Source organism: Platalea leucorodia, assembly GCF_965183815.1.
Source record: "Platalea leucorodia genome assembly, chromosome: 10".
Classification (NCBI taxonomy): domain Eukaryota; kingdom Metazoa; phylum Chordata; class Aves; order Pelecaniformes; family Threskiornithidae; genus Platalea; species Platalea leucorodia.
In genome coordinates this window covers 5,517,517-5,539,731 of record NC_138832.1, presented here as the reverse complement: position 1 = coordinate 5,539,731, position 22,215 = coordinate 5,517,517, and the positions used below count along the sequence as shown (strand labels likewise).

The following is a 22,215-nucleotide window of genomic DNA, read 5'->3' as shown; positions in this document are numbered from 1 at the left end:
TTTGTAAGGTTCAGGTGTCTGTCACCAGGGACCTGGCTTTATAAAGCACAGACCTGTGACCTTGGGCTGCTTTCCTGACAAACAGTTACTGAGGTGAGTGAGAAAACGGGTGAACTCAAGCCATGCACAGTAAGGAGAAACCGAGACAGGAGTGAAGTTGGTTACTTAGTAACTCAAGAAGTCAAGAGAAAGGTACTAATGCAAAAATATATAAAGCACCAAGGGGAAACAGTAGAGAAGTCAGAAGTGAGGACTGGGCACTTCCAGTGAGCCACGAAGGCCAGCTCTTCCTCATGGGACTGACCACCTCTGCCAGCAGCACTGAGCATACCAATGTTTTGCTTAAGAGCAACTTAGTCCCAGCCATTTGCTGTATAAAACCAAAAATAACATTATTGCATACTCACAAATAGCATAATCCTGAGTCCGAGCCGCCGCATCTTTGGAAAGATGCCCAAGGAAAAGTGCCCCAAAGAGCTGAGGAATAACAGGGGCTGAGGAGGGAAGGCCAAAGGCACAGTGAATGCCACTTCTGCAACTCCCGGAGCACTTCAGTGGCTACCTCTATGTCCTCACCTGCCACGCAGAAGATAGTGCTACCATCTTTACTTCAGGATTATTCAAATTTCATGTACAGCTCAGTTAAATCAGAGATAAATATTATTCTCCACACAAGCCACACACAAGCCACACTGAACTTGCAACCTATAAATCTGCAATATTTTCACAACTCTGACACCAAGCAGATGATCAGGAAAGGCAACTGCTTGCTCTAGTTGATCCAGAAAAGCGTAATGGTGCAGAAATCCCTTGTAACGTGCCGTCACGCAAGAACAAATGCAAGGCTTTGGGTCTCCGCTGTATTCTTACTGCTCAGGAGAAGGTAAGTCGCTGTAGATATCTGAGAACCAGGGAGGACCTTTGAAATAAACCAGCAGGAAAAATGTGTGTGTAGAAGGGTAATAACATTAACGTCAGCAGAGCTGGCATAAGGCATGCGAGCAACAGGGAGACACAACGGGCATGGGTATCTTCCACACATGGCTACACGTACATGCACATAGACTTGCATTCCTCTATCAATTACACTATCGAATACCCATGGTAACTGCCCTGGTTGCTCACCCTGAAACCATCGTTATACATAAATTTTCCTGACTAAAGAGTTCAATTTAATTCTACTCTTTAAGATATTTCTTAGTGGTTTTTTATTTTCATTGGCATACAGCGTCTGTGCTTTGCACAAAACAAAATGCACTCCACAGATTTTCCAGGCAAAACGTGTAAATACAAACTTGGACCATTAATTATGTTCTTTCTCCTACTGTTTTTAATTAATTTGACCTTTGGTCCTATTTTCATCAATTCAAGAGGCATATTGCAATCAGAAGAAAGCTACGGTGTAAATATTCTATTCTGCAAGTCACCAAATAAATGAGTAAGCGATGGAGGAAAATCTATAGCGTGCAATTAGCATTATCCTTTTAATGTTTTTTTTACTTCACAGAACTCATTAATAACTTTTAGTAGGTAAAATTGAAGCTAGGAGCCCTCCTACACCTTAGGCGTACTATATTCTATCTTTGCACAAAAGGAATTCTTTTGATGTACTGGAAATCTTATTAATAGATTCACCAGAAAACAAGCATGTAAGCTGGCAGAGGCAATTGCAAGAGGTAAAATGAATGTAAATGACACATGAAAGAAAATTTCCATGCCGTTCAAATCAATATAAACAAAAGTGCTGCAGCAACCACCGCACAGAGACGAAGGGAATTCATCAAACTTGTATTTCAGATTATTTGTCCTATTCCAAATGCACCCTCTGTGTTCCTGAGCTATGTTCTTCCTTTACCCAATTAATACTACATTAAGATGCACTCCTGCAGGGGCTTTTTCCTTGTGTTGCTGAATTGAAGTTTTTCAGTGCACTCAGATATGGGAGGGGGGGAGTGTAGAGAATAGCTTCTTGCTTCTAAATACTGCCATTTGGAAAGCCTGTAATTGCAGCACTTAATAATTTTCTAAATACTTAAGCCTGAATTAATTATCCCTGCTATTATTGCAGGAGTATGGATCATATATTGGGTATGATGAAGAGAATGTGTGATAGAACATTTTATTGTACTCAGTGCATGCAGTGGGTGTGCAAGGCACTTAAACTATTAGAAGCAACAGGCTTCTCTACTTCAATTATATCTCAGTATGATCATCAGGTATCTACAGAATCAGCTTTGCTCATTTCGTGCTTTTTGTTGTTGCCTAATTAAACACTTTCACGACCCTTCTTTACACCAGGGACTAATCATCATTTTAAAAAGAATCCTACATTATTTAAAATCGTATTGGTTCTTGGTGAAGAATTAGAGGAAGGTAAATGCTTATTGTTAAACACCTTCCATTTCAACAGACTTTGAAACGTATTTTCATTAGTAGCCAGAAATCAAGGCACGTCATGAACTTCTGCAACTGCCTTTAATGGATTGAATTCTGCGGTCTTCTGGCAGTTTTATATGGTGCTGAGGAATCAAAAGTATCTGTAGCTACTGGGCTAAATGCCCACACCGTTTCAAAATCCCTTTATGCAGAAGCTGGGTGAATGCAGGAGGGGTGGTGGGAAGGGGAGGAATGACTGCAGAACTGGTTGTCGTCGATTCAGCAGTAGAAATACTACCTGTAACGTATAAGACATTTAAACATTTTGAGATACATAACAAAGAAAACACATAAATATGGTATTTGCAAGGAGGAAATCAAAGCCACAAGGAGATGAAGCTTCACTTCCAGAACACTGGATTCAGACCTTTACGCAGAACACAAACTAAAGTGACTGATCTCATTCTAGCGTGTTAAAACCAAAAAAATTATTTCTTACAAAAAACCACTACCCCCTCTCCGAAAAGCCAACGCTTGTCTGAGACTAGCTGGAATAATATTAAACTGGTGAGGCAGGTTCATTGTTTGAAAGAAGGTGGGCAGCATTGCTTTGGTTTCCAAGTAGTTTACTGGGAAACCAGAAGTGAAGTTGCAGCCTGAAGCACACCAGCTGACTTCCCAGAAGTTCAAAAGACTTGGGCTGTGTTGCCGTAGGTAGCTGAAGCACAGACAGGGATATATTTACTAGAGAAATGTACTGTCACATCTCAAATGAACACAATCAAAATCAGCGCAGATTTCAGTCAGTGCTCGTGTAGCAAGGTGGAAAGATACTAAATGCCATCAGGAGCAGTAAAACAAAAGGGATCCAGAGCAACACTTTGTCCCTTTCACCTACATCTCTAGAATTGCCTTTGAGACTCACGACCATAATATGTTCATTTATTTCCTAACAGAAATAATGACTAATGCCAAGAGTCTCGGATGAAAGAGATCAGGCAGCTATGGCAGCCATTTCCCTAGCTGGGAGGAAAGAATTTCCTCTTGTATTATATGCCCTTGTGCTGGCTCACTGTAACCCCAGCCAACAAATTCACTTTCTGTAATTGTTTACATCCCTGCCTCAAAAGATATACCCCATCTTTTGCCCACAGTTAAAGACTATAAATCCACTCGGTACAGACTACAGTCTAATTCCCAACTGACTCCCCAGGGACTCACAGAAGAAAGAGAAGACAAACAACAACTAGAAGACGATGACTCTCCAGCTCCAATCAATAATTTGCCTGTCACTCCACAAGCGCATCGCCCTATCGGCATAACTCTGCAAAGTTCCTTATCAGTAATGCACTCTTACACTTGCTAGGTAGACAGTAACCATTTTTGCATCCCATGGCTTTTGCATTTCAGTAAATCTCCTTCTTCCTACAATACAAATGTACAATAACCACCACAGACTGACAATAGACGTTAGAAATTTGAAAAACAGCCTATAGCGTAATAGTACTTTGCACATATATATCATTCTTTACTCAAATGGGCTTTAAAAAGATGAATTCAGTTTCAGATTAACAAAATAGAAGAGGCAATTATTTAAAAAGTTTACAAATCAACAAAGCAAAGCACAAATGGTTACGCCCTCTCGATTCTCGTGATTGAAGGTTAAGCTAAGTCAATGGCAGAATCCAAAAACAAGATCAGGAGTCCTGGACAGAAGGGACACTGTTGGGCAAGTTGTAATTACACTTCACGTTCTCCATCTAGCATGCCTCCCCAGAGAAAAAGCTCTTCTCTCACAAAGTATACCAAAAAAAGGTATTTATGTTCCAATAAGCTATCACAGACTGCCTGAAAGAGGGAATTACACATGTGGATTTTACAAGCATAATGCACATGAATACAAGCACATACAGCATCACTCAAAACCGTATCAAAGCCAGACAATACACCACAAACCCAAAAGAAAGTGACTCAGTAAAAACTGTTTTCTGACTAGCTTGGCCAATACTAGCAGGTATTCACTGAAGTGAGTGCTAATGCAGTCTGTTTCAATGGAGCCATATGGGTTAAAAAATGCCATTAGCAACATCGTCTAACACTAAACCTCTGTGAGCAAGTGAGAGAACAATAGTGATCTTACCTGCTCTAACAAGACTGAAAAACTGGTGACTGCAGAAGATGCCTTCTGCCAGAGATCCCATCTGTGAGTAACAGACCAGTTCATTAACGGAAACTTTCAAATTAGAGCTGAGAAACCCATGGCTAAGAAAGGACTGCCTTGACAAGCAAAGCTCCTGCTTAAAAGCTCTACAAGTTCATGAGGCTTAAGATTGAGTCATTACAATTATCTGCTATCACTTTTAAATATGTCTTTGTCTTGTTCTGAAGTTGCATTGACAGCAGTGCTCCTGCCAGCGTTTGCCACTCATTCCACGAGAATAGTCTGAGCTTTGGGAGGAGCTCTGAGCACAGAGCCTGAAATCTGTCACGTCCGACAACTTACCAGCTCTGCAATATAATGCAGAATTTAGATTAGAAGCATGGGTGTTCCTTTTAGCATTTAAGTCAATCTTACAAACTGCTCAGACGTTTAAAATGCTTCAAGGCAGTACCACCATACCCCCGACAGATGCATTACCTACACACGGCAGACTTGATCCAAAGCTGCCTGAAGTACTTCTCCCCCGGCCCTACCTCCCTCCAAATAACTGTTGGGTGAAGGGAATGATAAAAGCCCCAATAAAATCCAGATTCATAATCTAAGACGTGATAATAGTGACCAGTTTGAAGACAGACAAAACAGGGCTAAATCTTGAAGTCCCAACAAGCTATCATTGGCCAAAGCAGATATCCTCAAAGGAAAAGTGGACGTTATTTAAAATGTTAAGTTTTCCTTCACAAAGGAAACATTAATAGAGAAGTACTCAGCGATTTTCCTGCATCAATCTTGCAATTCAATATTGACACAACTTGTATCAAAATATCAGAAGAAATAACATGCTACAGAAAATGACCATAATATTTTCCCAAAGACTCCCTTTAACCAAAGCCCTGCTAAAGAGCAGCGTTAGAGAGCTTCTTCAGGAATGCCAGCACAGAAGTTTCATGCAGCTTCATCATATGAGACAAATGCTGAAATGTTTTATTGTTACTCATTTTAGAAACTTAAACAGAACACCAGAGCTCTGTTCAGCTTCAGGCCCACTCCAAATTTTTTTTGTTTAATTTGTCAGGTTCCAAAGGCAGTCAGGAAGGGAGCTGCATTCAGCGGGAGGCCAGAGGAGAAGTGAGTGGCATGTATCAATAGGACATCTAGGTAAAAGCCTAATGGGGGATCAAACAGAAAAGCCCACATTTCTAATGCCAGCCGAGAGGTAATCAAACAAAAACACGGGCAAATCGATTGAAACCAAAATCAGCCAAAAGGCATTATATCACAGACTAACACATCCGTCTGTAAAGGTTTGATTTTGTCCGAGCTCACATCTCTTACAAGCACACTGCTACAGCTCCAGCTGCAAATACTCTCAAATAAGCAACTGAAGTATTAAAACGTAGCAACACTGAAACAACAGCAAACTTACCTATATGTTTAGGCTTATTATTGCATAGGTACCCAAACATTCTGCTTCATTTTAAACACCAACCTGTGGAAAACCTTCTACTAAAACCCTGTACTTCACCTTCCCTTAGCAACAGGCCAGCCGAGAGGCCTTGCTGCCTCCCGGATAAGAGTACGGCAGCGAAGAACTAATTCACCCCCCAGTGCATGAACGAAGCCGCTGCGGAGTCACGCTGCTGGGTACGATTTACTCAATAGGCTCTTGAAAACTGCATTAGCTCTCACACCAGCGTTTTTTCGTTTACGCCGTGTTCTTTTTCATCTCGCCACAAGCGGCACATGGATTAACCAGCTCTTCAGCCATTTCAAAGCCTTTAAAAAACAAAAATAAGCCCCCCAAGAGAGCAAACAGAAAAAAAAAAAAAAACTCCATCTTTTTTAATTTGTTTACAATTTGCTTGTTCTTGGGTAATTTCTGGAAATATTTAGTGATATTGTGGTTAATTCCAAAACAGGAACCAGAATGGATCCAGCTAGTTTCCAGGCAGCTGAAGGCATCATGCCGTCAGATTTTTCCTGTTTTGTTCATTCAAAATAATTACATTATTGTATGTAGTTTGACTTCTAAACTATTTTGAGGAGACTCTTGATAATTCCTGTGAGAAAACCTAATTAATTTGGTACTCTGATAGTTTCAGTGACTGTAAAATATTGAAAAACAGATTGATTTTAGACATATTTTCAATCACAGTTGGCAGAGATCTTGTACCTTAATGCAAACATGCAAATAGATTTTTCTTTTTCTCTTTTAAAAGGATCTTTTACCAGGTGAAAGGTCATTTGTGCGAGTTAGTTTGCTTTAAATTGCAAAATGCTCACCTCATTAAAAATAATAAAATAAAAATAAAAAGGTCAAATTCTGCTGTTAATGATGGCTGGTCATTGCCCCTGGACTGTTCTTCTCCCACGGTCAGAATGCCGCACCACCCAGCCAGGACAACGTGCATTCGCCTCCCTGCTACGGCTTTCTTCAAACAAAGGGATGCCAGTGAATTAGAAGACTCCAACTAAAATACTTGTGCTACTTGTTGCTTGACAAGAAAGCGTAAGGTAGTTTTTCTCTCTAATGAGCCTGTTTTTCAGCTCGGAAATCCAGCACAGACTCTACAACGTGCTGCCTTACCTTCCACCAGTGCTGTAAGTGTGCATGTTTGCAGAAAAAGCTGAAAACCTGATCGATTTACAGAGGTGAGAGAGGACCAGACAATTAACTTCAGAAATGGAAAGTTAAAACAGTCAATGTCTCCTCAGTGCATGTTAACGTCTGACAAAGGTTCCCACTGAGATATCCCTACCAAAGGCAGAAGGTTCAATTATTGCAACTTATATTTTAAGTGTAATGATTTGTGTTATCCCAGCTAGCTTAAAACTTGAGTAAAACAATCAATGGCTGTTTTCCCATCCATGAAAATAAAGCATTAGACATGTGGGGTTTTTGGGGTGGTTTTTTTTGTTTGTTTTCTTTTTTTTGTTTGTTTGGTTGGTTGGTTGGTTTTTTTTAATTTAAGTTCACCAGAATGGACATTCAGGCAAAATCTATTTTTCCAACCCTAGGAAGAGATGTCCAAAGCCGCTGAACAACAATACTATACTGAGCTTCTGCATGAAACCGAAGCAAAACTCAGGAACAGAAGAAATCGGAAAATCCAAAATTCAAAAGCATACTTTACCTTGCCTTTACATCATTCCATTTAAATGATTAAAAATAACCAAAACAAAAAAAAACAACCAAACAAAAAACAACAAAAAAAGAAACAAAGCCACTCTTTCCCTATATTTATTTCATCCACATTACCACATTTGTATAGTATTATTCTGCCATCAGAATAAATCCAAAGCTTATTACTCTTCAGGCCAACACTCATGCCCGTCCCTCTGAAGCGGGGTTCCAGGTGTTGACAGCTGCACACAGACCCACTGCTCTTAGTCACTACTTTGCCAGTAGTATTTTAGTTATATATAAACCCAGTAAAACCCTACAGACAGATCACACAAAATCTTTCAACGCTGGAATTGTGGCTATAATCCAGCATATATAGCACTATTTGCCACACAGGCATGCTCCTTCACCCTTGGGTATTTTGCAAGGAAGACTGATTCTTCCACGCACCATAAAAATGCTACGATGCAGAATCGGTGTTACCATAAAACCGAAGCCACAAGGCTGGAGCTCCAGCAGTGCATCAGGAGGGTGCTAACCCCCTCGTGGGTCAGGACACCCCAGGTCCCTTTGTTTACAAGACCTGGGTTACACCTGGAAATATTTTTAAGTTGCTTCCTCAAAACTAATCATATTCCCCTGCCTCTCCCAGGAGGAGAAAGGGTGTGAAAGAAGGTGACTGCACACCAAGAATGACTGTAGCAGAAAGAAAAAATATGTCATTCCTAAACAATGTGTACATATTTATCTCTTACCAGTTAGATGATTTTTGGTAATAAAACAAATGAGAAAAAATGGGGGTGGGGCACAACACAACCTTAATTTATACCTATAGATTGCTTAAGTTCAAGGAGACATTTATCTTCCCTGATTAGGTGACATCTAGTGACACAATTGTCTATGAATAAAATATATTTTAGATATTCTGTTTCTCTACTGTGTTTATACTTTTGACATACCTATATAATTTGTCTGTCAAAACCACAAAGCTTGGAGCAGAGGATATACGCCTGTGTGGATGGAATTACAGTAGGCTTTACAATAGGTAATGAAAATGTAATACTGAATTGTGGAATAGCATACTGCACTATTATACAAAATCCTGCTTTTAAAAATATCATATAACAAAATATCTTTTCTTTAAAGAAGAAAGGAAAGCTTTTAAAGAAGACTGAAAGAAAGAATGAGCTACCTCTTAATACAAAGAGTGGACAAATAAAAAAAATAATGACACGAAAGTTGCTCAAAGTAGTTAACTTCTCCTTTTCATTCCTCAGTTACACAAAGGTTGCTCACACTCTGATCCAATCCTGAGATCAATGTAATCACGAGTATATTGGCCAGCCATACATCTTAATAAATGAATCTTCATTAAGCAATCCCCTAAATCCTTCAAGAGCTGGTCTGCCACTTCTGAGTGCTAATGAGAGGTCAGCAGTAATTCCACAAATAATAATTTGTGACTGAACTGCAACCTCTCTTTTGCATTCATTATTTATTCTATACTATGACTCAAATCAGACCATTGTGAACAAAAGACAACTCATTTCAGACAGTGCTTAAATGGATAATTTACCTTAGTACAGCATCAAACATTAGACTCCAAAGTTAAGCAGAAATCTTCACATACTGACCTTTGGCAAAGCGCAGGAGCGACAAACGGGGGAAAAAGCCAGCTGGCGTTACATCTCTACTTGCACAGTAAGAGCATAAAAATAGCACCTGGTGGTTCTCAAGAGCCAGAGTTAACTCAATAAGATAGACAGAGGAATATTTTAGGGACAGGCTGACAGTTTAACTTGCTCAAAAAAAGGCTTATTATTCATTTGGGTCCATTACTGCAATCACAGGCATTATTGTCAGTGTACAGGCACGGCAATGCAATAACAGCCTGCTTTTGCCCCCTATCCTGTTCATGTGTACATCCCATTATTCCCTCAAATCTTACTTTTCCAGAATCACTGACCCAGTCTAATCTATCATACAAATTACTTGAGAGCTTGGACAAATGCATGAAAAGACTAAAACATGAAAAAAGGAAACTGTTTCAGAAGTATGGCAAGAATTATTTTCTTATCCCTTCTCTCTTCCTCTGTTTTTTTTTCCAGTAAAAACAAACAAGCAAAATTACAAAAGCCTACAATAACATTACCAAACATGAAAATCAATACAGAGAAGCCTTAAACAGCTCACAGTTTATGAAATGGGATACCGTGGTTATTTAAATTGTGCTCAAATCTGTACCAAATCAGCATTCCATTTATTTCTTAAAACTTGAGGGACAAGTCCACTTAACGACCTTCTGGGATATTTAGCCTTTTGACACAGAGGGAGACGCTTTTAAGCTTCTGAAAAGATGAATTACATTATATAGGCATACAGTGATCAAATTACATGTTTTGGTAGTGAAGTACATATGAGCGACTGCCCATAGATTGAGTGAGATTCATCAGGAAAGCGTTTCTAGATGCGATTTGATTAGCAATCAAGGAAGAGGAGGAAAAAGTGGGTGCTGAAAATCACAGGGGGAGCAAGCACTGTTACACTTAATACTTGGAATTACTTCCAAATGCGTATTGCAAATTACTTGAGTCCAGACTTTTCTCTTAGTGTGCTCAGTGTTCAACATCTACACCAGACGCAGCCCTGTTGCCTCTGCCCAAAACGCAACATTTAAGAATGCAGGGAAGGTACACTGGCATACATTTCATCCTCAGTATTCATTATTAAGTGGGATCAACTTTCATTTTCCAGCAGTCAGATATCTCACTTTTTGGTACCTTTCAGGAGTCATCCACAGGTAAAGAAAATTAGCACAAGGGGTGTGAATGAAGCAAGCATAGCAGATGCCAGCTTGGGGAGGCATATCGAGGTTAAGGTTGCAAAAAGGTAAGTGTGAAAAAGGCAGCTAAAGGTTTCAGCTTACTGTGGTGAAAGAGAAAAGAGAAAGGTTTAGTTTGTGATATGCTCGTAGAGAATAAAACTAACTCAGGCTTTTTCTTCATTATGTAGCCTAGTAGCCCAACAAATACGGTGTTGCCATTGCTTGGAACAGGCCAGAGGCTTTGTGCCAAGCCGCAGCACAGACCTCAGGTGTTCTCAAGCTTCGCCTGGACTTGCCTTGGCCGGGCTGAGGTGTGCCTTGCTTTGCTTGTAACAGCAATTCTCAAATACAGGTGCTATTGGTTCTGGTATGGCGAAGCAGCTATTGTTTTATATACACACATGTAAGTATATGAAACTAATAAACAGCAGTACATACAGCTGTTCTAGGTAAAATGAACTGTCTATGATGGTAGATAAAATGCAGCATAGAGCAGTACAGGCATGGGATCACAGTAGGGGCCTTAAAAGTATGGGCACAGAGGCCCAAGAGCTATAAAACCCTACGTCATTAGGGGGAATGCACCCCTGGGAGCTGGGTAAAACGAGTTTTAGGGTTCACAAAGAGAACAAAGAACAAGTATCCAATATATGTAAAAGACACTGTATACTGTAAATTTGGACCTAAGCAGTCCTATGAAGAAAGAGCAAGGTGTAGGACGTTTACCAAGTACGTAAAGATGACCCCAACCGGACTGAAGGGCAAGGAAGAAACCATCAACATCAGCATCACACTTCTGGCGAAGGACTCGAGTGCTCGTGACTGAAGTATTCTCATCTCCCCCCCAGAACAAAGCTATTGAGCAGTGAGAGAGCAGAAAAGTAATAAAGCACCTGAGAAAGGGGCAGATACTGGAAAGTTTACATGTATTAAATTTAACTGTATATAATTTGAATTGTAAGTATCACTGTAACTAGACTAATAATAATTCTTTAGACCACTAAGGCTTCAATTAGAATAACAAAAATTCTTGGTTTTGCACAGAAACTGTGTTTTCTTTTACCTGCAATAGGATTTTGACTGCAAAAGGATGGAGAATTCAAGCAAACTCCTCTATAATTTGGATGAAACAAACCGCTAACAGTGGCAGCATACAAGACTATGTTTGTGGAAGCAATAGGGAGAGATGCTTACTCACTTGAGTGACGATGAAAACTGTCACATTAAGCCTCTGACCATAACCTACATCAATTCCATTTTCAGAAAATATAAAGGTGAAATTGAATTGAGAAACTGGAAAAGAACAATATTGATCTCATTCCTTACAAAGTTAATTAGTGTTGTTCCTTCTTCCTAAAAAGCCTGGCTTTAGCATGCTTCCCAGATTAACTAAAATATTATGTAATTTGAGATGATAAAACGCAATTATAAATACCTCTTTAGCTTCAGAAACAAAAAAATGAACATGTAATAACAAGAAAACTTTATACGCTGGCATCTCACTACAATGAATACTCTATAAGCATGTAAACACTATTAAAAAAGCAAAAAGCAAAAGTCATTGTGCTGATGCTTGTATAAACATAATTATATTTAATTAGTACATCAGGACCTTTGACCCTGGTTAATTCTTCATCTCTCATTTTCAAAGGTGTGCTCTTAACATCTCTCTCAGAAATGCAATGGCTCCCTTGGAGCCAATTCTGCAGGAAAATGTTTGTGGCTTACTGTTCAGAACCCCTCGCCAAATTTGAAAAGCAACAGCGTGAGTAAGGGAAGATGAAAAGCAGCATGTACTCACTATGAAGGTAAGGTCTGGTTTCTTAACAGATATCTCAGAAAACAGGAAAATTTTCATTTTCAAACTTTATGATTACTAGTTTTGATAGCTGATTGTCAGAACTTGTAGCGAACAGTTCACTGAAGTTCAATCATCCCTCCGTATGTCAGAGGCTGCTCCAAAAACCAATGTCTTGAAACCTACCACCTGGCCAAAAAAATATAATTAGCTGTGATAAAAAGGGAGTTAAGCCCTTAATCAATACCCTTTCAAGCTGTCCTGACCGACTACAGCAAAAGAGGTGGTATAACTAATGAGATGAAACTCCAGCAGCGAAGGAGTTCCATCACCAAAGCGTTGTGCAGCAATCAAGGAGGAATCATTTCAACCTTTTGAGCTACAGGTAAGACCACATCAGAGCAATCTTGAGTTCATTTCTTTTGTTTCTTCCAGAAGTAAATAGGCATTGGTGTCCAGGGTTTTCATTACTTCACCTTCTATACTGTTTAATCCCAACACCAAAAAATTTAGAAATCTACTTGAAAACTTAATTTGCTTTGTGAACAATAATAGTGTTTGTAGAAAAACAGCAGGAGGGTGCAGAGATAACGACGGGGTATAAGGATACAGAACGAACAAAAATCTCCTTCTTTCCCAGCCAACACTCTAACACCACGTAGGCCACTCCAGCTCAGCATGCCCTCATTGGGTCACATCTTCCTTGCACTACTGAAAAATGGATTGGGATGTGATCCGCTGTTGTGGATGACGCAACTCCGAACTTTCAGCATGCGTTGATACCTAATACGGGACAGTTATCTTTCCAAAACAACAAACTTTCTTACAATGACCATTTAGAAACAGCGTGGAAAGATTATTTTTGAGCTAAAATAAAAAGGCAGTACATGTTACTGGACCTGTCATAAACTATAATGAAAGGCATTGACAGAAAGCTGGAAACCAGAAATATAATTAGATATCCATTCTTGACCTATTATTTCTTTTAATAGCAACACAAAGAATGAAGCATCATCAGAGACACTACTTTTCTGGCATTGTATCCACCTTATCAGGATTCACCACGACAACTGTCTGTACATGTGTCCATTCTTTTTTTACTTTTAACAAACAACCTTCATAAGAGGAGGTGAACAGAAATTGAATCCCTGTCAATTTTCCCTGTAAAGACCAGGACTGAAATACAACTAAGAGGGATAACATCCTCTCATGCCAGGACCAGCACCCTAATACTACTCATATGGCTGGGGGGGAAGTTCAGTAATGTGAATGAAATGTCTGCATATCTTCTGTAACATTACATGAGTGTTAAGTGTTACATCAAGTCAGGATCAACCTGATAAGGGAACCACTGTGCCATCACTCCCTTAATGCCTTTACTCAGTGGTAAACCTTAATGCAAGCATTTTGGGCATAGACTTTTATTTCTCTATGCAAACAGAAGTAAAGATTCTGGATACAAACTTAATTCTGGTATGGGGTCTGTACCTCTTTGCAGCTAGTATTTTGCCCGGGGGACTAAGAAACTTGGAGCATTTAACTACGTGAGCAATCAGACAGTACTAGTAATGAGAAAAACCAAGCATGTGAGCAATTCACAAGCTGACATTTGTCTGCAGGAAATACTTACCAGGTAATTCAGAATAGGAAATTCATAACGATGAACACTTACAGATGAGCAGAAAAGGAGGTGAAATTTGTCAAGTCGATTTGTTCATTAAGCCTAGTCCTGCTAGGTGTACTCTGGAATGTTCTTTCCCTCAATGTATGCCAAAGCACGACCGTCCGCCTTTGCAGGTGCTCAGTATGGCGTGCTTCTCTTTTCAGCTGTTTGTTGTCTGACTAATTTCACATTATTTATGTTTGTGTGAGGGTGGTGGCAAAGTAATAAACTGCCTTTTGGGAAATGGTCTGACGCATGCTGAAAGATGCCTATGTGATCCAGCAGGTTCTGTCCCGCAGCAATGCTGTTGTGGTTTAACCCCGCGGGCAGCTGAACACCACACAGCCGGTCGCTCACTCCCCGCAGTGGGATGGGGGAGAGAATCGGGGCGGGGGGAAGGTAAAACTTGTGGGTTGAGATAAAGACAATTTAATAGGACAGAAAAGAAAGGGAAAAGAATGATAATGATAAAAGAATATACAAAAGAAGTGATGCAGAATGCAATTGCTCACCACCCGCTGACCGATGCCCAGCCAGTTCCCGAGCAGCGGCCACACCCCAGTTTTTGTTCAGCATGACGCCATACGGGGTGGGACAGCCCTTTGGTCGGCTGGGGTCAGCTGTCCCAGCCGTGTTTCCTCCCAGCTTCTTGTGCACCCCCAGCCTCCTCGCTGGTGGGGCAATGTGAGAAGCAGGAAAAGGCCTTGACTTAGTGTAAGCACTGCTCAGCAGCAACTAAAACATCAGCCTGTTATCAACATTATTCTCATCCTAAATCCAAAGCACAGCACTATGCCAGCTACTAGGAAGAAAATTAACTCTATCCCAAGCTGAAACCAGGACAAATGCTCACTTGCATGCTTCCCCTCTCATCTCTACCCATGTGCATTGGATCTGGTGGTTACAAAGCAAGCAGACAGAAAATCAGTCCATTTAGCACTAGTGAAATACTGATCTCAAAGGACACATATTTTGGGAAGACAAAGCGTTGTGAGATTACTTAAGCAAAAATTAAACCACAGATATGCTCTGTTGATGTAGGACCTGATCCAAAGGTTTGATGACCTCGGCAGGCTCTGATCGTAGGGATAGAAAACAACACAAATATAGTACTAGGGATTGCTCATTACAAGTCAGGAGTCTCCATTCCTTTCTAGAACAGTATTTTAAATCCTTTTCTTAAAGGATGGCAGCTAACACCCTGTTAAAGTACTCTGGAATAGGAAAAGTATACTTTGTTGCAGCTACTTGGTATACAATATAAGAAAGGAACAAATCCAACTTGGAGCACTCAATTCAACCTCAGAATGATTGCCAGAATTTATGGAATGCTATTTTGAAAAGGTTTAGGTAATAGTAAATTTTTATTAAAAATGGAATACCTGACATGTAGAAATATACTACTACTATTATCTTTATTATATGCTATTGTGCTTTTTTTAAAATGCCTAAATTTAATACTCTTTTTAAAGCAATTTGCTTTCAGGATTAATTTCCAAAAATATCAACTTTTAAGAATGAATCTCAGAATGTTCCTTCATGAAGAGAAATTAGTATTATCCTCACTCAACCTGAAGCATAGCAAGAACATATGACTAAAATGCAAGAGCCTGAACCAAGACAGAAAGCTTCTGGAGACTTCTACAAATGCAGCTCCTTAACAGAGCAATAGGCATATACTAAAACCTTTCTGAAGAATAGTACTGTTTATGGATTCTGAACTCTGATGTGATAATGAAGAGAAATATTTTTCCTCTTCTGATCAATATTGGGGTGGGTGTTCACCTAAGAAAGAAAATTATGTTCTTGTGATTGTTCTTGTTAGACAGAAGGCTCAGAATGGCGGTCACATATGTCTGGTCAAAAGGTCCTTCGGTTCTTCCAGAGCTGCTCATTCTCACACATGGCACAGAGCACTATAGCTGCCATGTAAGTCCTAAAATTTAGGAGCAGATACAAGCAGCCTGCTTTTTTTTTTTTTTTTTTTTTTTTTTTAAATTAGGGTGGGTCAACTACCTCTTCCACCAAGTATTTGAAATATGGACAGGCTGAATTTTGCTGTAAATTAAGCCATTTTCTTCAAGGATGCAGATGCTCAGCATAGAAACACATATGGGTACAACTGAGCAGCAGAAGACAGAATGCAATCCATGCCAAACATCATTGAAGAAAATACACCTGTGCTATGACATAAAAGGTAAATTATAAAAATAAAGGGAGAATTATAGAGCCTCCCCTATAAGAATGGCCATCATAACACTAAGAACTCAAAAGACCACCAATTTACTTTTCAGTTTTCAGCTGAGCAGACTGGAACCGCACTCATTCTTGTCACTGCAGCTCGTTAGTATCCCTGTTAAACAGGAAATTAATGTGAACTATGACAACAGCACCTGTAACAGTAATTTCAGGGAAAGGGAAGTGTTGAATCCTGAGCAGACAATGCTCAGAATGAGGGGCATCAAATATATTCAGTGCATAACCTCACATGAATAGTCAGATAATTTTGCCTGAATGAGAAATGAGCACTGAAAAACAATAGTGGATCTACACAGTGATTGAATTAAAAAGCACAATCAAAGTACTGGAAGCTTTCATTTCTTCAACGATTCAAGTCCCTTACGGTCACAGGTGATCAGGTTATACATAGGTAATACAGACAGATCTGAAGAAAAACTGTTCCACAAGCCACCTCATGAAGAGACCGCTGAATACATCCCAATGTCCAATAACCAACTCTATTGCTGCAATTAAAAAAAAAAAAAAAAAAGGTAAAATAATGTCCAAAAATGTCAAACTATGGTGTGTTGGAGGAAGATGGAGAAGAGATCGCAGACATCAAGCCAAAAAGCGAGCCCTGCCTCATGTTACGTAGAAGTGATACTTCAAGCTAACGCTTGAGCAAACACAAGCTCTTCCTCTGGGAGTGATACTGGTATGACTACAGATGGGTGGAACTTGGCTTTCCAAAGTACTGACCACAAGCTTTCGACAAGCCAGACTGGTATCTGGCCAGGAAGAGTGTTCTTTGTACTAAATTCATTACTACTTCTTCATTAATTAATGATTTATTAGACACTAAATCACATCTAAGAGTTTGGCAATGTGACAGACCAATCACTAGCAGAATGATTATAACAATAAATTTGCACACGTAAAAGGCTCAAGTATATTGTGAAACCAAGGCAGGAGAACAAACAGCACCAACATTGGCTACACAAAGTGGAGCTTGTTCCTAGTAAAATAAAGGAATAAGACAGGGAGACGTAAACCCCTACTGTCAGCAATAAGATAGATGGGTTGTAGACGGATACAGACCAGATTTTCTAAGAAGACTGGCTGTTCTGGTCAGTGCTCTGTCCTGATAAATTTTGACTTTGCTAATTACCTGAATCTTAGAGATTCAGAAAAGACTATGTCCAATGCGATCCAATTATTCCTGTGTCCAGTATCAGATGAAGTGTGTACTAAAGGAGAGTATTTTAACATTGCTTACAACCTATTTGAAAGCACAGTAAATCTGAGTTAACAGCAATTATGGAAAAAGTAAATAGTCAATACCTCTTAAAAAAAAAAAAAAAGAAATCTTAATAAATTACACAAGGTCAATGGTGCTTGAATTGTCTGAAATCTGAAATTTTCACAGGCACTATGGAAAACTACTGATGGTTTGTTTTAATACTTTGAATGTCAGCGTTTCCTAGACTGTCAGAATGACAGCTGTAGAGAAGGCAATGTATTTATGTCTGTACTTCCAGGGGAGTTACAGTGATAAGGGTAAAGGCACACAGCAGTAAATTTCACTTGTACCTTAAGTATTCAGCTGACTCATCACAGTATATTGTGTCTTATTACAGGGGGGAAAAACCACCATGGAGTGAACACAAGACTTGAAATACACAACGTCTTGGGACATGCTTAATAAAACCTACAGCGCTCTCAAAGCAGAAGGATGGCTCTGGGCTTACACAAGATGGAACTGGTAGAAAGGGGAAAATTTTAAGCCAATTTATATAAGAATTTCAGTCTGGGAGCTGAAGATTCAGCTTTAAGATACATACTGAACAGATATTAGCTAAAGTGTGACTGCTGTGTTTGTGTGTTTATCTGTGTATATATATAAGTATAACTGGAGCCTGTTTAGCATGTGAATTTCACAATATCATTAAAACTTTGATGGCTAGGTCTTCTCTTTTGATGACTGAAAAATGAGATAACCAAATTAACCACAGTAGCTTTGAATGCAAATGTAAACTGAGATCTGATTTGCCTGAGATATTCCTGCCTTCCGACGTACCTTGGCAAAAATAAACAAATGTGACTTTACAGTGTGGTCCGAGTGAAAAAATACATAGTTTAGGGGGTTTTGTCATTGTGGTTTTTTTGCTTCTGCAAATCTACAAACAAATCTGGTGGATATAGTTTGGCAAAGGTAAGCTATTATAAAAGAGCAAATGAAATGAAGAGAAAAATAGTATTTCTTGCCCTAGGCATGAAACAGTGCCCTTGAATTATGTGTTACAATCAATTTCTAAGCTTACACTATAGATAACATCTTTCAGTGATGTCTCATCAAACAAATTAGATCTGACCAGTAAAATACTGTAAGCTAGCTGGAATTGATGAAAATATTAATGCACTTGCTTTACCGAGCCCCCACTGTCTAAAGTATTAACTCCTTTTGAGACCAATAGCTACTTTACTCTAAGCTCTGCCCCATGGACAACAGAATTTAACTGTAAATCCACATAGGTTTTGTTAAGAAAGAATAGCTACTTGCATTAAGCAAATGTTCTAATCAAAATCTGGAGTGGTAGAATGTGGCTTCTGCTTATTAGGCAACAGTATTTCAAAAAAAGAAAAGAATCCCAGCACAGGCACCAGAACATACAGAACAGCATTCAGCAGAGTGAAAACTTAATGGGCAGCTTCTGTCGGGTATCCTTTAATTCTGTCAGGTATCACAGAACCAAAAATTTATATAAACTTACACAGTCCACTTCAAAAGTTTGATTTGAACATAACTTATTGTAGGTGGGAATAAGCTTTGTTTCAGAATTAAACCCTCACTATTAATGTCACTGTGCCAGACTTAAAAATAAATTTTAATAAATGCATTCAAGATATTGCAAATCAGAAGATCAGAGATTCAAGTTTAATTCCAAGACTTAAACTGTTTATCTTGTTTCTTTTTCAGAATGAGGTGTTTAAAGCTACATTCCCACTTACATTTTTAGAAAACCAAAACCTGGCCTGGTGAGGCAGATGGGAATAGTAAGTGACTGACATTTAGAAAAATTAGGTCAAAACTTACTTAGGAACCTAAATCTTGCAATATAATTGATACATGCAATTTGATGTGCCCTGGCTTTCATTCGCTTGGAAGTCAGAGTTCCCACTGATAAGTCACAGATATATCACTGCTACTCAGTTTGGGATGCCTAAACTGTGTAACAAGATGGGCTTTTATACTAAGCTGTGCTCTTCTTTGGACACGCCTATTGTGTCTCTGCCATATAAAGACAGGAGAACATTAACATCTACCTCCAAAACAGGATAAGCCATATATATATTGGCAAAGTATGTGGAAGAACAACTTGATAAATAAAGGGTTTGCAATAAATCAATTGTTAATTTCGGTGAATCCAAACTAAACAAGTTGTAGAAGCCCATGCTTCAAACTGAGAGAAAAAAAAAAAGGGGGGGGGATAACAGTTAATCTGCAGCCTATGTTTCTATAGGCATGAAACACTTTAATACCGATAACGGGATTTCTTAAAAAAAAGGCAATCTAAATTGCACCTTGCCTCCAGGTAAAGTTAAAGCAGTTCTATGCATAAAGTAAATTAAGTTCTAGTGCATCAAAGATGCATAGAAAGAGCAGTTTGATTTTTGCTTTGCCTTGCTATTCAGATTATCTCCCAGGGACTATTTCCCCTATGGATCAAAGTGTGACTGTTTGCTAGGAGCACTGACACAGAAAAATATCTCAAGATATATTTACAGCATAGAGAGCCAGCGTGCAGGCTCTGTGCTCTTCTGAATCTGCGCTATTGCCTCAGAGCACAGAGACTGCTCGTGTCCAGAGCACAAGGTGCAGATGTACCATCTATACCATCAACCATGTAAAATGGCAGAACTTGCCATAATGCTCTGCTAGGATACTTGAGGAGGAGGACAGCAAAACCAGCTGTGCTTTGGTTTCTTTCGAGACAAGCTGAATGTGAGTCTGAGCTTTAGGCTGTCCTGAGAGCAAGCAGGGAATAACGGTGACAGGTTGGATTTGCACAGACGTTGGGTGTCTGAGATCCGTGCGCCGGAGACTTTGGTCAGAAACCCACAGGTGCTTCTCAAGACAAACTATCACCCTAATTGTACAGTCACAATCTGTTTTAATTTCTTGCTGACAGTAATAAATAGGACCTTCATATATACTATCAACGTGGTATGCACCACCGAGTAGTGTCACTAATTGTTCATGTTACAACTAGCGCTGGTGACAAGCACGCCACAGTCTCTACCCTGCAAAACTCCATCTGACAGAGGCTTTAATGCAGAACAACACCATTGCTTTTGATGGAACGTACTGGCAGTGGCCCAGGCCTAGTCAAGCACGGAGCAAACAAGCAGCCCGTAATTTGCTGATGCGGTAATGAAGGAGACCAGAAAGATCCTTACAGATTAGCAGGCAATCAGGGAGAGTTTCACTGTACACTAACTGCTGCGCTGCTGGCAAATGTGGAATATGCTTAGGCATGCTAATAAGGAAAAAAATAACAAACATGGTGTTTCATGCTTCCCTCGCTAAAGTAAGCTTTTCAATCAAAATTGAAGAAACATGTTGCATACAATGGTAAAACACAGGATAACATTGTAAAAGGCCTCAATCCCAACTAGCAAATTGAACGCTGCATCTTTTAACAAGTACGTAGCAGACATTCAGTCGCATACCTAAATGCAGATTAATAGCACATACAGCTGCTGCAAAACATGAACACAAAGGGGGAGAGATAGTGAAAAGAGAAGCAATTGATTTGTGATGTCTGTGCTTTATTTATGAGGCTGGATTGGCTGTGGGACAGGCTGCTTTTCCTGTCAGTGATCACGCAAAAATTCACCACCATTCCTGTGTTTTAACATCCTAACTTTCTTCATTTTATCTCCCTGGATATTTAGTTTCCCCCTTCGCTGCCCCCCCCCCCCCCCCCCTTCGGCTGGGGCTGCATGGCTAGAAGGCGCGTCCCCTGGGTGGTGGATAGGGGATCCCTCTCTGGAGGGTGCACCGGATAAAATTGAAGAAGGTGCCGCGAACCAACGCAGCCTAAGGGAAGGCCACCCTGACAGAAAAACCACTGGCCCTCCAAGTCATGGGGGTTGGGCAGGAGGCCAACTACCTCCTCCCGGAAAAAAAAATAAAAAGTTGCAGAAACGACGAGCATCAGAAATGGCGGGGATGGAGAAAATCGGTAACGAAGTGAGGAGGAGGAGATGGAACTGGAGCAGTCTTGTCCTGAGGGGGAAACCGACGGAAGACTGCGCTGTGGCTCTTGACTCCAGAGCACGCAGCCGCGGACCGATCGAAGTGGAAGAACGATGTTCACGCCTTGTGTGCCTCCTGGCACTGAGAGAATTCAGATTCAGAGAGATACTTATTTTCAGGCATAATCTCGCAGAAAATTTTGGACTATCTGCATTTGAAGAAAATTATTCAAATGCTAAATGAAGGAATTATTCTGTTGCACGGTACCTCATAAATAAGATAGGAGAAACTACTACATCATGCTTTTAACTTTTAGTAACCAGGTTTGTGATACTGATCTTTACATTATTAGCCCCAATGTTAGTCAGACATGTCTTTTCATTGCTCTCCCTAAAACTGAAAAATCAAATCCTACAGACAAGAGATACTCAGAGAAGCCAAACCCGCATTGTTATTCCACCTGACCTCCAGAAGCCAAAAAAGTTTATATATGGGATTTGTCTGAGCACAACATAAACAGATTTCAAAGCCCAAAATGATGGAAGGACTCAAACTGAGAGAGGCATTTATGACCTGACCTGTATAAACATGTCAAGAAATGGCACTTTGTCTGTAGTTACCCTGTACAAACCACAGAAAAAGGTTTCAGAGATCAGTAGAGTTTGTGGAGAATCAGAAAACTGTACTTCAAAACATTTTTATTTTTTCCAAACCAAGTGAAAATTTCTGTAAATCAAGTTTTTAAAAGCATTCTGCATAAACAAAATGAAGGTAAAATGAAGGTATATATTG

At 39.7% G+C, this 22,215-nt stretch overlaps 1 protein-coding gene across 1 annotated transcript in view; it reads right to left on the bottom strand.

Annotated features, from left to right (window-relative positions):
- PCDH11X (protocadherin 11 X-linked) overlaps positions 1 to 22,215 on the bottom strand; it is a gene marked incomplete at both ends in the record, with an annotated part of 453,149 nt that overhangs the window by 143,546 nt on the left and 287,388 nt on the right. The window lies entirely within an intron of this gene.